Source organism: Psammomys obesus, unplaced genomic scaffold, assembly GCF_907164565.1.
Source record: "Psammomys obesus unplaced genomic scaffold, mPsaObe1.curated_primary_1811, whole genome shotgun sequence".
NCBI classification, from domain to species: domain Eukaryota; kingdom Metazoa; phylum Chordata; class Mammalia; order Rodentia; family Muridae; genus Psammomys; species Psammomys obesus.
Window position 1 is genome coordinate 50,770 of NW_026596460.1, and position 14,610 is coordinate 65,379.

Below are 14,610 nucleotides of genomic sequence, written 5' to 3' on the forward strand. Positions count from 1 at the left end.
CGGCCGGTCCACGCGGCCGCGCCGCGGCAGGGGCCGGCGTCCGGGACCCCGAGCCCGCCGGGCCGCGCGGGGGGCGTTCCTGGGGCCGCTCGGGGCCGGCGGCCCGGAGCCTCCAGGTCTCCTTTGTGTGGCGGCGCGGCGCGAGCGTCCGGGTGGGACGGGACCCGCGCCCGAGTTGGCGGGACCGAGCCGGCGGTCGGCGCTCAGACAAAGGACGGACGGAGTCTCGGGAGGGCGGGGAGGGAGGGGAGAGCGCGGCTCTCGGGGCTCCCGCCGCGCGGGCGGGGGCGTGGGGAGGCGCGACGCGAGCCCGGGGGGGTGGGGCGGGCCGGTCCCGCCCGGCTCCGCGCGCGGCGGGGACTCCCGGAGCCCGCAGCCCCCCACCGCCCCGGGCTGCCGCGGTCCTCGCCCGGCGCTGTGCCGAGTTCCCCGCGGGGCGAGCCCGGCTTCCGTCCCCCTGCTCGCCCCCGACCACGCCGCAGGGCCACTTTGAGAGAAAGCAGGAATGGAGAGAGCACGGCTTCACGAAAACTTGGCGAACGCCTTCTGAGTTCCACTTTCTGAGGACGGTAATCCTAAATTAAGAACACGCGGGCTGCCCTGGCCAACTTGTGTGCTTCTGCGAATGGCGGCAGGTGCTAACGAAATCAACTGTCATCCCCGCAGCGATTCTTCCCCACATCTCCGGGGGTGGGGATGGAAGGGACGGTGGAGCCAGAGGATCGAAATGAAACGCCCTCGAGAAATGCGGGTTTAGTCTGTAGGGCTGACAGTTTCTTACTAGTGGGTCGCGTTTCCCGTGAACAATAGCTTTGGTGAGTCAGAAAAGACGTTTGTTGCCTAAGAAATTCGAATGTATTCTGGTCACAATTCAGAGAAACTTCCTTTGTTTGTTACATAGGATCTGTAGAATCTAAATTCATCTTAAGTAAAAAAAAAAATCCTTGTTATTTAAAATACTTGACAACAATGCTACAACGCTTTCTTAGTTTCAAGAAAGTCATAAGTTTAATTTTAGGGGTTTTAATGGCACATAAAACAATTGAAAAATGTTTTTAAAATACCAATGCTGTCACAGTTGAATGTTTTATTTCTGGCGATTTTTAAAGTTTATTTTCTATTACTTTTCACTAATGAACATTAGCAGTGAATTCACATTTTGAAATAAAATTTGAAACGGTATAATTCTAAATAATTGTAATTTTTTTTTTTTTTTCAAGAACGTGGAAGTATTCAGGTTATATTTAATTTCCTGTTCTCTCTAGTTGGAAAGGGACTGGATTCTGGTCTTAAACGACGAGAATCCGGTTTTTCTCTTTGGAGGTGTATTAGAGAATGAGATATTTTAATGTCTCAGAAACATTTAGGGAAATTGCATCCTAAATCCTTATTTTGATGAGTCTTGAATATATTTAAAAAAAATAAAAGGAAAGAACAGACTTCTAATTGCATTGTTTCATCTGATGAAGACCTAAAGTACATCTGCTAATTTAGAGCTTCACACGAATGGAGACAAAGAAATGCAGTGTCAAATCTCTGTTGCTTTGATTGGCAGAGTATAGCATCTCGTACCCAACATTCCAGGTGCAGCTCTACATGTTGAGATTGTAAAGTAAGGTTTATAATGCTAAAATAAGGTTATTATATTAAAATGCTCTTGATAATCTCATTCTCTATGAGGTAAGCTAGTTGTGTAGAATTTTGGTAGAAGCTTGGGTGTTTAGAATTAAAAAATTCCAGTTTTGCCTGAACACGTGATTTGTTCTGTAGTTGACATTTGCTATTTTGTACTTGCCACATATATTTCTTAATCTTTTTGAGGAATTGGTTGAAATTTTTGCCTTAGGTTTTGGTAGAATTGAGAATGTGTTTAGGCAGTCTAAAAAGGGATAGAAAAGAAAGCCACTTGTTGACTTTGTGTAGTTAGGGGTGTTCTTTCTGGTAGTGATTTTCACTTGCATGGAATCATATAAATGCTTATCTTTGGCTATTTAAAGGTTTTAGATTTCCCAAATCACACTGAAATTCTTTTGCTCTAGGATGTCCTTCATCCTTTGAGGTTGTATGCTCAAGAAGTTTAGATTTATTTCATTATTAACCTTTAAATAATAAAGAAGAAAGTTGATTTGCTTTTTTAAAATCAAGGAAAATTCCTCTCCCTATACAATGATTTATGGGCTAATTAGAAATGCCTCATAGATTAGCTTTGAAGTCTTTATGTCAGTATAGATGCTGAATTTTTCTGTAAGTTCCATAGAATTTATGGGTTGGTAAAATATTTACAGTGGAGCATGGGAAAAAAGATTCAACATTAAATTCAGAGAAAGGTTCATGAGATTGTGTGCTTTACGTTGGAGAGACTGTCCCAGAATTTCCAGGCACTCTGACATTCCCACAGAATTTGCCTCGTGTTTTTATTATACCATGTATCAAAGTTGTTTGTGCTTCATGCTGTGTAAGTGTCTTGGGACAGTGGTTCTGTCCTATTTTTGATTGTATGCCTGACACCTAGGTTGGCAGTTTCCAGAGAATAGAAGTTTTAACGATCAAATGAATTAAGGAAATTAGGAAAGATACAGTGAAATAATTTGGCAGAAATTTGGAAAGCAGAGATAAAACTGAAGTAGAAATAAAACAGATAAAATTATTTATTTGCTATGTAACCCAAGTTTGATTCTAGAAACCCACAGTGGAAGGAAGAGAGGAGTGACCTCCCCGAACACGCCGTCTTCTAATCGCTGTATGTTCATGCGTGGGCTCATATAGTCTCTCTCAAGAATAAAGACATTTGCAAAGCAGACAGGCTCGACTTCCTTCCTCCCTAGGATCTTTCGATGTAGCTCAGATAGGTCTGGAATTTACTATGTAGCCCAGACTGCTCTTAAATTTGAGGCAGTCCTCCCTCATTTGACCTTTGAGTCACCATGCGTGGGCCACCATGCCTCTTCTTTTTTTGAGACCGGTCTTGATTCATAGCTGTGATTGACCTGGAATTTGAGGCCCTCCTGTTTTAGCTTCTTGAGTGCTAGGTGTATAAATGTGCACTACCATGCTCTACTTTTCCTTTCGTGAGATAAATCTTGCTGTGTTATTCCGAATAGCCTTAAACTATTGGTCTTTAATGATATTCCTACCTTTGCTTCTTGGGTAGCTAAGATTGTAGGAATGTGTCACTGTTTGGCTTGTAGGTGGCAGGTCTTTTACTTGAAAGATATCTTGTTGGAATTAATGATTTCCGTGTTGTAATAATTTCAGGTAGGCTTTGAAGCTAAATCTGAAGCAGTGATAGTGTAATTATAATTATTAGTCACTTATTGGGTTGTTTGTCATCCTTCTTCTATGGTCCCATACGCTGCAGCTGTGTAACCTGCCCTTCATTCTTAATGGCAAAAGTAGAGATGAATCTAGAAGTATCTGAAAAGTTAAAGAAATTAGAGCTGATACATTTCTTTCCATTTAAAAAATTATTTATGGGAGGGAACCACAGGGGGGATACAAAGTGAATAAAGTGTAATTAATAAAGAATTAAAACAATGTCTAAACAAAAAAAAAAAAGTAAAAAAAAATTTTTTTTTATTGGGCTGTCAGTATAGCTCAGTGGTCAGAAGTGCTTGCTGCCTAGTCTGATGACCTGAGTTTGATTTGCCTTGGACCTTCATGGTGGAGAGAACTGTTTGACTCCTACAAGCTGTCCTGTGACCTCCATACCACAAACACACACACACATAATAAAAATGTAAAAACTATACTTCTGTGCTTGTGTGTGAGTACATGTGCATGTATGTGTGTGCAGGAAGCCAGAATTGGGTTTGCAGTCCCTTTGGAGCTGGAGTTACAGGGATTTACAAGATGTCTGGCTGTTACCTGGTACTGATCAGAACGTAGGTCCTCATGATTGTCTAGCTAGCATCCATAACTGATAAGCTGTCTGTTTAGCCCACAGAGCTGATAAATTTCTAAAATGGTCACATAGTTCCATACCTTGTGGATATACCTCTGTGACACAAAAGCATGGCAGAAACAAGGTGAGAAAAAGAATTTCTGCACAGTGAACTCAAGCACTATATAAAAGTGTTGGTCAGTGAAACCATGACTGTCACTGTACATGGTAATGTAAGGTTATTGCTCAAGAACACTGTAGCTATTTCAGTTTGCTGAGTGCTCCCCCGGTGTTACAAATGTATCCCTGTCACTAAGCAATTTATTATTGTGATATTAAAGTATCTAATAGTTGCCATATCTTTTTCAATTGTGGTAACATGTTACTTTATTTTTAATTCATTTCTGAGTAGATGAAGAAACAAAGCACAGTGAAAGCATGTGTAAGATACTCTGACATAAAAGGAGGGAAATTCAGCTACAGACTTGTATGGACTTTGAGGACCTTATGCTCAGTGAAATAAGCCAGAAGCAGCTTTTTATTTTTAAGGTGTATTTATTTTATTTTATATGTTTGCATGTATGTATGTGTACAGTGTTTCTGCCTGGAGCCACGGAGGCCAGAAGAGGGCCTTCCTCAGATCCCTGGGAACTTGAGTTATAAATGGTTTTGTGAGCTGCCATGTGGGAATGGAACTCATACTGTGTTCCACAGGGAATGGAACCCAGATCTCTGGAAAGAGCAGTAAGCTCTCCTAACAGCTAAGCCATCTCTCCGGCTCATATTCATTCATTCATTTATTTAAAATAGAATTATCATTTTCTCCTTCTATTTTCCTTCCTCTAGCTCTTCCCATGAACCCTTCCTTGCTCATGGTCACTTTTCTTTGTTATTGTTGTGTATTTATTTACCTAAATATATAAAAACCCACTTGGCCCACTCACTGTTACTTTTATGTACATGATTTCAGGACTCCAATTAGGGTGCTCATCCCTTGGGAAGACTATTTCTCCCACTCTCAACATTTTTTAACTGCCTGTAGTTTAGGAGTGGGCCCAGTAAGATTTTCCACTTCCATGTTAGTATGTTTATTGGTGGTGTTCTTCAGGTCTTGTTTAGGCAGCTGCATTGTTGAGTTATCATGGGAGATAACTTCTTTGTCACTTCTAGGAGACAACCTCACAGCAGATTTCCTGGTCCTCTGGCTCCCTTTCTGCCCTCTTTCTGATACATTCCCTGAGCCTTAGGTGCAGGAGTTGTGTTGTAGATTTATCAGTTGGGGCTGGGCACAACGTGATCACTGGTTCTCTGCATTTTTGCCCTAGTGTGGTTTTCTGTAATGTTCTCCATCTGTTGCAAAGAGAAATTTCTTTAATGAATGGTGAGATCTATCCCCCTGGGCCCTGGTGTAATATGTGCAGGGCCTAGGTGGGCTGGAGGGTTGAATGCATGCCTGGATGCAGCACAAGAAGGGTCTATTTATTGTTTGAGCCAGGACTTCACACTATAGACCTTGCTGGCCCGGAACTTTCTCTATCAACCAGGCTGGTCCCAAACTTTGGGTGATCTTAATTCTTCTGCCTATTGAATGCTAGGATTTACAAGCATGTACCACTACACCAGCCTTGAAACGACTTCCTATGTGTGGGTGTGTATCGTATTTGTGAATATGTGTAGAGGCCAGAGGATGACAGCAGACGTCTTTCTTGGCTATTTTTCCACCTTATTTTTGAGACAGTTTTTCACTTTCCCAAAAATTACATTATATGGAGCTCTCTGATTGAGCTAGGTTAGCTGGCCAGTAAGCACCACAATCTTCCTGTCTCCTTAAACTTTCTTGATTTGTTTAGTGTGGGTGCTGGAGATCTGAACATCGGTCCAAGGGCTTGCGTGGCAAGCACTTTGTTGACCGAGCTGTCTTTACCGCCCCTTTTAAGGAATTAACTTTTTAGGAGGCTGAGTATGTAGCTCAGTAGGTAGAGTGCTTGCCTAGCATGCATGAAGCTCTGAGTTTGACCCTAGCACTCGTTTAACCAGATGTTTATAGTACTTAGCTTTAGTTTTGTCAAATGGAGTCAAGTAGATTAGACAGGTAATTCTCAATTACATAGCAGGGGTATGTGGAATAGAGGTAGGTGGATCATAAATTCAAGGTAACTCGCAACTTTGGCTGTGTGAGAACCCTGTTTTCAAAACAGAACAGTGCTGCTATGATAGCTTAATGACTGTAAAGGGGCCTATGGCTAACCCTATGGCTAAACCGTCTCAGAGACCCACGTGGCAGAAGGAGAGACTCAATTTCCCCAACTTGTACGCTGAGCTCCACATATGTACTATGGCATACACATAATATGTACACACATAAAATACAAACATTATGAAGGAACACAAAACGCCTCAGCACCTAAAAGCCTTTTAAAGAGGCTTTATTTTTAGTTTCAGTTATGTGCACGTGCGTGAGTATGTGCGTGTGAATCAGGTGCCCCCAGAGGCCGGAGGTGTGGGGTCCCTTTTCAGACAGTTGGGAGCTACTTGACGCTGGTGTTGGTAATTGAACTTGGGTACAGCAGAATGGCAGTTTGGTCTTTCTTAACTGCTGAGTCCTCAACAGCTTTATAGAAAACAGAAGTCAGTGATCGCATTTATATGAATAGAGTCTGAGTAGAGATTACCAGTAGCTAAGAAGACAGGTAAAGAGTTACTGTTTAGTGAATAGAGTTTCTGTTCAGAATATGAAATAATTCTCCAGATAGTTGAACAATATATTGAATATATTTAGTCAACCTTGGAGATCCAGATTCAATTATCGTCTCCTTAAAAAATTGTGTTTGGTTTGAACATGTAACAGACATGTTCTCGTGCTGTTTTTCCCTAAGCAACACAGCGTATCAGCCGTAGACATAGTCTTTCCATTATATTGAATATTACATGTTATCCAATGATGAAGTATATAAGATAGCTAGGCATTGTGGTATACACTACTTGAAAAGGTGACATAGGAGAATCCCTTGAGTTCTAGCTGCAAAATAGTGAGACCCTATCCCAAAGCAACAGTAGCGGGTTGCTGAGATGGCTCAGTAGGTAAAGATGCTTGCTGCCAAGTGTGACAACCTGAGTTTGCTTCCTGGGACCCACATGATGGAAAGGGCTGAAGTCACAGGCAGTTGTGACCTGCCTGACATGGCTGCTGGAACCAGACTCAGGAACTTCCAGTTCTCTGCAAGGACAATTCATGCTCTTAACTGCTGAGCCATCTCTTGCCCCTGCAAAGTTTTTTTTTTTTTTCCATTATTTGACCATTCCATATATATGTATAATTGTTCATATCCACCCTCTATTACCCTTTCTTATCTTCCTTCCCTCTTCCTCTGGACTCTTTCCCAACAAGGTCCCCTCTTGCTTTTGTTCCCCCTCCCCTTTTAATAGCTTACTGAGCCTGACTAGGGTTGGTTGCCTGGACAAGTTAACCAGTGTCTATCTACACAACTGAAGAAAAAGGACTCCCTTTCCCTATCAGCCATTAATTGCCAATAGCGCCTCAGCTTAGGATGGAGTCTCATGAGCTCTTTTTATTTTTGAGACAGGGTCTCATTTAGCTCAGGCTAGCTAGCCTTGAACTCCTGATTCTTCTGCCTCTTCTCCCAAGTGCTGGGAGTAGAGGTTAGGTGCCAACTTGCCCGGTTACTTTATTTTATGTAGAAAAAAAAAAAAAAATGACAGGTACTGGAGAGAGGAGCTAGCTAGTGGTAGAGAAAGGTGAATTTGGCATTTGGATATTGGGTTTTGGTTTTAACATTCTGATTGCCTTCCACTTCTTGTTTGCTTAGGGCAGCATAAGGAATCCAACTTAATGCTACCACTGTGCCATTCCCCCAGCCTACACCCTACGAGTTGTTTTACAGAAGGTCCATAAAGTAACAATATGAACTTTAAAAAAAAGTTGTAAACATTGCTACCTTCCCAAGAAAAAAATTATGTGCGCCAGACTGATGTGTGCTTTGAAATCCCTAAAAGACTTACCATGTAGCTCTTTTCAGGAAAAATTGTTGCCCTTACCATGTGCTGCCTTTGCAAAGTGGAATGGACAGTATTCCGGCTTATAAACGTGGCTCATTAACCCTGCCCTCTGTTTCTTTTCTGATGGAGTCCAAATGATGTGATCATCCTTGTTTTATATCTCTTGTCTTTATATTATTTTTTTAACTGTGTGCACTTGTGTTTGTGTCATGGTGTGTGTTTGGAGGTCAAAGAACAACTTCTAGTTAGTACTTTCCATCCGCCTTAAGTGGTTTTGGCGATTGGACTCAGGCTGTCAGGCGTGTGCAGCGGGAGCTTTACTGGCTGAGCCACCTTGGCACTCTGCCTGCCGCCCAGGTGTCTTTTGAACATTTGTAGGATAACTTTTGTAAGGAGAGCTTCCTTTTCAAGGAGATGCACACCCCCAAGCTTTTAAGATTGTTGCATTGCTTTCCTAGGAAGGCATTCAGTTTTCAGTTAACAGTTCCACTTTGCTGAACTGTGGGTTATGTACAGTGCACGGGTTTGAAAGGAATAGTTTGAGAAGTTTTGGCAAATGTATACCACCTGCACTACCACCTCATTCACAGTGTGATATTACCAAATCGCCTATCTCATCATTATCCCTCAACTGCTGATCAGATTTCTCCTGCTCAGGAATTTACGTGGAAAGAATAGAATAGAATAGAATAGAATAGAATAGAATAGAATAGAATAGAATAGAATAGAATAGAATAGAATAGATTGGAATAGATTCTTTTGTGGCTGGCTTCTTTCATCCAGGATGTTTTTGATGTATATACTGCTAATTTATACTAGTTCTTTTAAAGTTACACACTGTTATGTGAATGTTCTAGGTTTTTTGTTTTTGTTTTTCCTTCACTTGTCTGTTGATGGATAAATGGAACTGTTTTTAGTTTTTGGCTCTTAAAGCTGTCACCATTTGTGTGGATTCTTTATACCTACAGTTAGCTTTTCTTGAATAACTTCCTCCAGCTGAATTGCTGTGTCTTGTAGTAAATATTGACTTCATAATGTGAAACTTTCTCAAAGTGGTTTTGCCATTTGTGTTGGCAGTTTTAGGGCCATCGGAGACTGCACAGGGGCTACAGTCCCCCCAATCCACACTGACCTTGGTAGTGGTAGTCTTTAAATGATGGTTATCTTGGGGGCTGGGTTAGAGAGATGGTTCTGCAGTTAAGAGCACTGGCTGTTTTTCCAGAAGACCTGTGCTCAATTCCCAGCACCCCCATGGCAGCTAAGAGCTTACCTATCTTAAGTCGAGTCCCAATGTCCTCTGTGGTCTCTGAAGACATTTCACATGCATAGTACATGCAGGCAAAATGTGCCATATATTTTTTTTAAAGATGGCTATCTAATATGTTAATTATCTTCTATGGTATTTTTTTATTTTCTGAGGTAAGGTCTTATTCTGTGGCATAGGCTGGACTAGAACTTATTATGTAGCCCAGGTGACCTTCAACTTCACCCTCCTTAAGTATTTGATTTTGATATACTATTTTCATTCTGTAAAATACAGTCTGTTCTTTTACAACACCTAATTTTGTCCCACAAAATTGTTAAGTTTTCTTTAAGAACTGTATTGCCCTTCCTTCTCCTTTTGTAATGGAGCTACATCTGTAGGTAATTATACCATTTCTGAGCTTAATTTTGCCATGACTGCAGATTTCAAGTACAAAACTTATAAAACTCACATTCGGTGTAATTACAAAATAACCATTATTTATCTCCATCAGTCAGTCAGTCATTCAGTCTATCAAGTCTTCTTGTTTATAAGAAATATAGCTCCCGTGAAGATACCTAAGGAATGAGAAGATTGCCATGAGATAATCAATTGCCCTTTTCCTGGAATATCTAGCCATTTTTAAAATGTCAAGGTGCTTTAGCCCATGGTTCAAAACACCTCTTTCCCTATCCCTAGTTGAATTAGAAGGCTCTTCAGTGCAGAGGCATGTATTGATCAGTTGTTTCTCCTAATTCTAGTCCCTTCACTTTACTTTCTTCTAAAAGAGTTCTTTATGAAAAAAAAAAAAAAGTTATGGCAGAGCTTAGAGAGGGGCTTTGTATACGGAGACTCTAATGAAAGATTTGACAGGTTTATATTGACCAGAGCCCTGAAAACCTGAGAGCTCTTTTCTAGCAGAACTCAAATCATTATTTTATTTTCATTTTAAAAAATATTTAATCTACGGCCATGCTTTTTAAAAATTGAGACACATGGTGCTTCACTGAAAAAAAATATCTAGTCCCCTTGGCTCAGCACTACATTGCATTGCAGCTGGCTAGAATAGTTCCTTTGCTCCTTTGGGCCACTGGGCATCTATGCTTAAAACCCAGAGCAGTGGGTTGGAGAGATGGCTCAGAGGTTAAGAACACTCACTGTTCTTCCAAAGGTCCTGAAAGCCATCTATAGTATGATGTGGTGTGAATGCAGAATGATATATATATATAACAAAAGAGCAGTAGTCACTGGGGTAACACATCCATGAGTCGCAAAGGTCCCCAAATTCTCATTCTTCAGGAGCAACTATTTCCCAATGTCCCACTGGAGAGACTAGGGCACATAGGGGTTAATATGCCTTTCTTGAAGGCCAGTCTATACTGGATTTGTTGGACTAGCCATATCCACCTACCTTGGCCTCAGTCATCTCCAGCTGCCAGGCACACCAGATGACCTGCTAAGCCCGCCCGGTGGAGGGGATGGTGGTATCCTGGCTTGTGCTGCTGGCTGGCAAAGCTGCAGTAGTTATTATGGCCCAGGACCCAATCTCACTTCTTGCATGGTTTGTCATCTTTTTGGGTGTCTTGAAGAAGAGGATCTGGGTAGCCTCAGCAAAAAGGTTCAAATCATTATTTAAACAGTGGCCCTCTGAAGGGAGAGTCTGTAAGAGGGACCCAGCAAGTGAGTTTTATGTCCTAACTTATTACCTATTTCCTGTAAGAACTTAGTAGACCATTGATTAAAGCCAGAAAGTTTTAGAAATCCTAGTGATGCAAAAAAGGGGCCGTGGATAACTGTGGACAAGGAAACAAACTAACAATTTTATAAACTTACCTATACTTCTACAAATTTACAAAGTAACCAAGTACATGCATAGAAAGCAAACATCTACAAAGTGTTTCAAATTAGCTTTAGTAAGTTAAAAGTGTCAACCAAACATTTATCTTTTTTTTTTTTTATCACAAGGGCTGAGAAGGATTGGAAATAAAACAAAGGAAAAACCAAGTGAGACAGTTGATGTTCCATAGTCTGAGGTGAAGTGTAAGGGTAATTTTTTCATAGACGTGAGTAGCGACCATGTGCTTGTAAGCAATAGACCTAATTATTATTTGTGGAACCTCTACTGTGCCTAATGCACACAAAATCTCTAAGTGAACCACTTTACTCACTATTGTGCTAAAAATAACACAGAATACTGCTGGGGATACAGTTCAGTGATTAGTATACGCAGAGTCTTGGGCTTAATGCACAGCGCCATAAACAAAAAGCAAAACCATATTTATATTTTTGTTTCTTAGAAAAAAACATTTTAAAATATTTATATAATTTTATGTGCCTGTGTTGTGTAAGAGCCCACAGAGGTCAGAAGAAGCATTGGGTCCTCTGGGACGGGAGTCACAGCTGATTGTGAGCTGTGATGTGGGTGCTGGGAACCGAACCGTGGACCTCTGCGCGCGCGAGACAGACAGACAGACACACACACACACACACACACACACACACACACTTTTTTTGGAGCAGGGTCTTACTGTCCTGACATCATATCCCCCTGAAGTTTATGTTCCAGTCAGTTGTGAGCCACCTGACATGTGTGCTGGATCTAAACTTAGGTCCTTTGCAAGAGGAGTAAGTGCTCTTAACAATTGAGCCATCTGTCTAGCCTACATTTTTACTATTTTAAAGTGTATGGTTCAGTAATGTTAAGTATATTCACAGTGATGTATAACAGACTTTTAGAACTTTTATCTACAACCTTTGGAAGTATGTCTTTACTTTTGTTTTCATGGTTTTGACCCTTAAGCTGGCGTGAAAAGAATTGTGTTTTGGGCCGAATTTCAAATCATTACAACTAAACTCAAACACACTTATTAATAAGAATTAAGAACCATTATAATCAACACTTTTGCCTGCAAGATTTTTTTGTTGAGACAAGTCCTAGCTATGTAAGACCTGGTTGGCCTGAAACTCTGAGAGATCCCTTTGCCTCTGACTCCTGAGTGAGATTAAAGGTGTGCACCATGCCTGGAATAGAAATAAATTTTATTCTTTCTGTAGTGTGTTTAAAAAAAATACAAAACTGTATTCCACAGCATGGTTTATAATGTATTAGTGATTGATTCTGAGTTGCCAATAATTCATTGATGTCTCATTAAGAAAAGGAATAAAAGCACTTCCTCTTGGAGTTGTTGAACCAAGAAAGTGGTTTTTCTACTTCATACTCCGTGTTTTCTTCTGTCCTCTGTCTATTGCTTGAGTATGAATCTACCTGCCTGAAGGGCTGTCCTGTGGATCTGTCCCTGTGTCGGTTATATGACTTTGTGTGTATTCTTTCTTTTGTGTGGTTGTGTGCCTGTTTTAGGAGCTGTATGTGTCTGTTCTGTCAGCTGTGTATGTGTCTGTCCCTAACTGAGGCCCGCCCTGCTCCATGCTTACTGAAATGCACTGAAAACATCACATGGGGAAGGAATGGGATACTTTAAAGAAATCTTTAACAGAGTTTTACAAGGGATTAAGTCACTGGCTCCAACAAATCCCAACTGATCTAGATAACAAACATCCTCGTTTATCAAACAATAACTTCAAGTGGTTGCTTTCAACCTTTTGGAGATTTAGGAAGTTGTGTGACAGAGGTTTTGGTTTCTTTAAAAACTCAGGTATGTTATGTAAATATGCTTTTGTTTTAATCCCAAATGTGGGCTACAGAACTGCCTTAGTTTGTCCACAGCTGTTAACTCTAATTGTCTCGTGTCTCGTGGCGGGCATTGTCTCTGCCAGCTGATAACAGCCTCTTCCAGCTTGGAGAGGGTCATGATCTTTGTTAGCTGATAAATACTAGATCCCAGAGAGAGCCCAGGGTTGGAGGAGATGACGATGACAGAGAGATGGGCAGAGGAGGAAGAAGGGGTGCCATTTGCCATTGCTGGACTGACCTATTCTGAGGACTGAAATTGGTATTGCCCCAAAAGAACCCTAACTGACTGCAATTAAGTTTATGTCCTCCCTTCTAGCTTCCTTTCTCTCGTACCTAGGGTTGGGAGGTTGGCAAGGAGGTAGAAGCGTAAGGACCCCAATAGAAAGAGTTTAAAAGCAGTGCCAGCAAAGTTGCTTGCAACTCCTCTATTTGCTGTTCTCGGGAGATTCTGCACATACTTTCCTTTAGGGGCGTGGGAGAGATCAGCTTAAGATTTCAGCTACACATTAGCTTAGGTTGTAAAAGCTGATTACACAGGAAATCTGTGACAAGTAAGGTTGGTTGTTACATTGTTCTCTTAAAGGCAGGTAAACAATTGGGTACACAGGCTAGCAGTGACTTCAAGATGTATTATTACTCTGGGTGTGAGCAAAAGTTCCAGTTTCTTAGATTGGAAGAGATTTTGAGAATGTTGCATTGCTCCACTCCATGATCTGACAAACTTTTGGAGAGTACCCTGCTGGCTGTGGAAGTGAGTTTGCTTCAAGAAGCTGCTGGCGTGCTTGCAGAGGTTGTAGCTGCTGAGTGAGAGACGCATATGGTGGATGAGGCAAAAGTTCGTAGCCCAATTTATTCAGCTTTTCAAGCATTAGGTGTTGCTGTGGAGAAAAACTGGGCTCTTTGTGTTGGCCAGTTCTGGCTTGTAAGTGTTGTACTTTTTGGTAAGAGAGCAGTTCAAAATGATAGTCTTGACTTTTCATCACCTTTCCAGGTTGTCTCAAGTAGAGGATGGCCGCTGGATGGTTCACGTTGAGTTCTGTGGCAGTTTCTCATGTAGTTGTAAGAAGTGCTTCAGTAACTGTTCTCATTTGGCTTTGGCAGCCTCATGACCAGTCCCTCCATTCCTCGTCTTCAAGGTTTCATCTCCCTTACTCCCTACTACACTCTCCACAGTTACCAGCTTAAATGTGTGTTGCTTTTTCAAGCTGTCTTTGTTGCTTTATGACTCCTTTTGAACTTGAATAAGGAAATCTCTTAAATTTACTTCTTGTCTAACATCATTTCAAGTAGCACAAAAATAAATCCAAAACAGCAAAGAGTAAGTCATAGGAAAAGACTTAAAGCAAGAAATACACATTAAAATGATGTAAAACAGAACCACATTTATTTAACAATGAGTTCCAAGAACAAAGGACATATTTCAACAATGTAAAAATAAATTACTTTTGCTTCAACCTAATACTTTATAGATACTTTGTATGACTGGAGATAGAACTGTATCTGTTCCCCTGTGATTGGCTTATTTTGCTTAGTATAATGTCCTTGAGGTTCATCTGTGTTGTACCTTGTGTCACAATTCCATGTTTTTTTGAAAACATGGTTTCATGTAGCTCAGGCTGGCCCGGAACTCCTTGTCCTGCTGCTTGCCTTGCAAGTACTGAAGATTACAGGCTTTGGCTGTTACTTCCCATCTGCTGTTAAATAACAATACTAATCTCAAGGACAGTGGTTCTTAACCTTTCTCAAGGGTCGCATAGCAGATAACCTGAATATCAGATA

At 41.2% G+C, this 14,610-nt stretch overlaps 1 protein-coding gene across 5 annotated transcripts in view; it reads left to right on the forward strand.

The window, feature by feature from the left end:
* The window catches only part of Ezh2 (enhancer of zeste 2 polycomb repressive complex 2 subunit), a 51,859-nt gene that overhangs the window by 569 nt on the left and 36,680 nt on the right, over nucleotides 1–14,610 (forward strand). Inside the window, exon 1 of one of the 5 annotated variants that reach the window (XM_055598302.1) lies at nucleotides 547–569. The exons of 3 other annotated variants lie outside the window; for them this stretch is intronic. The gene's annotated coding sequence lies outside the window, so the exon portion shown is untranslated. Of the gene's footprint in view, nucleotides 1–546; nucleotides 570–787; nucleotides 816–14,610 lie in introns of those variants that run through there. One more of the 5 variants, XM_055598303.1, reaches the window with a different exon arrangement.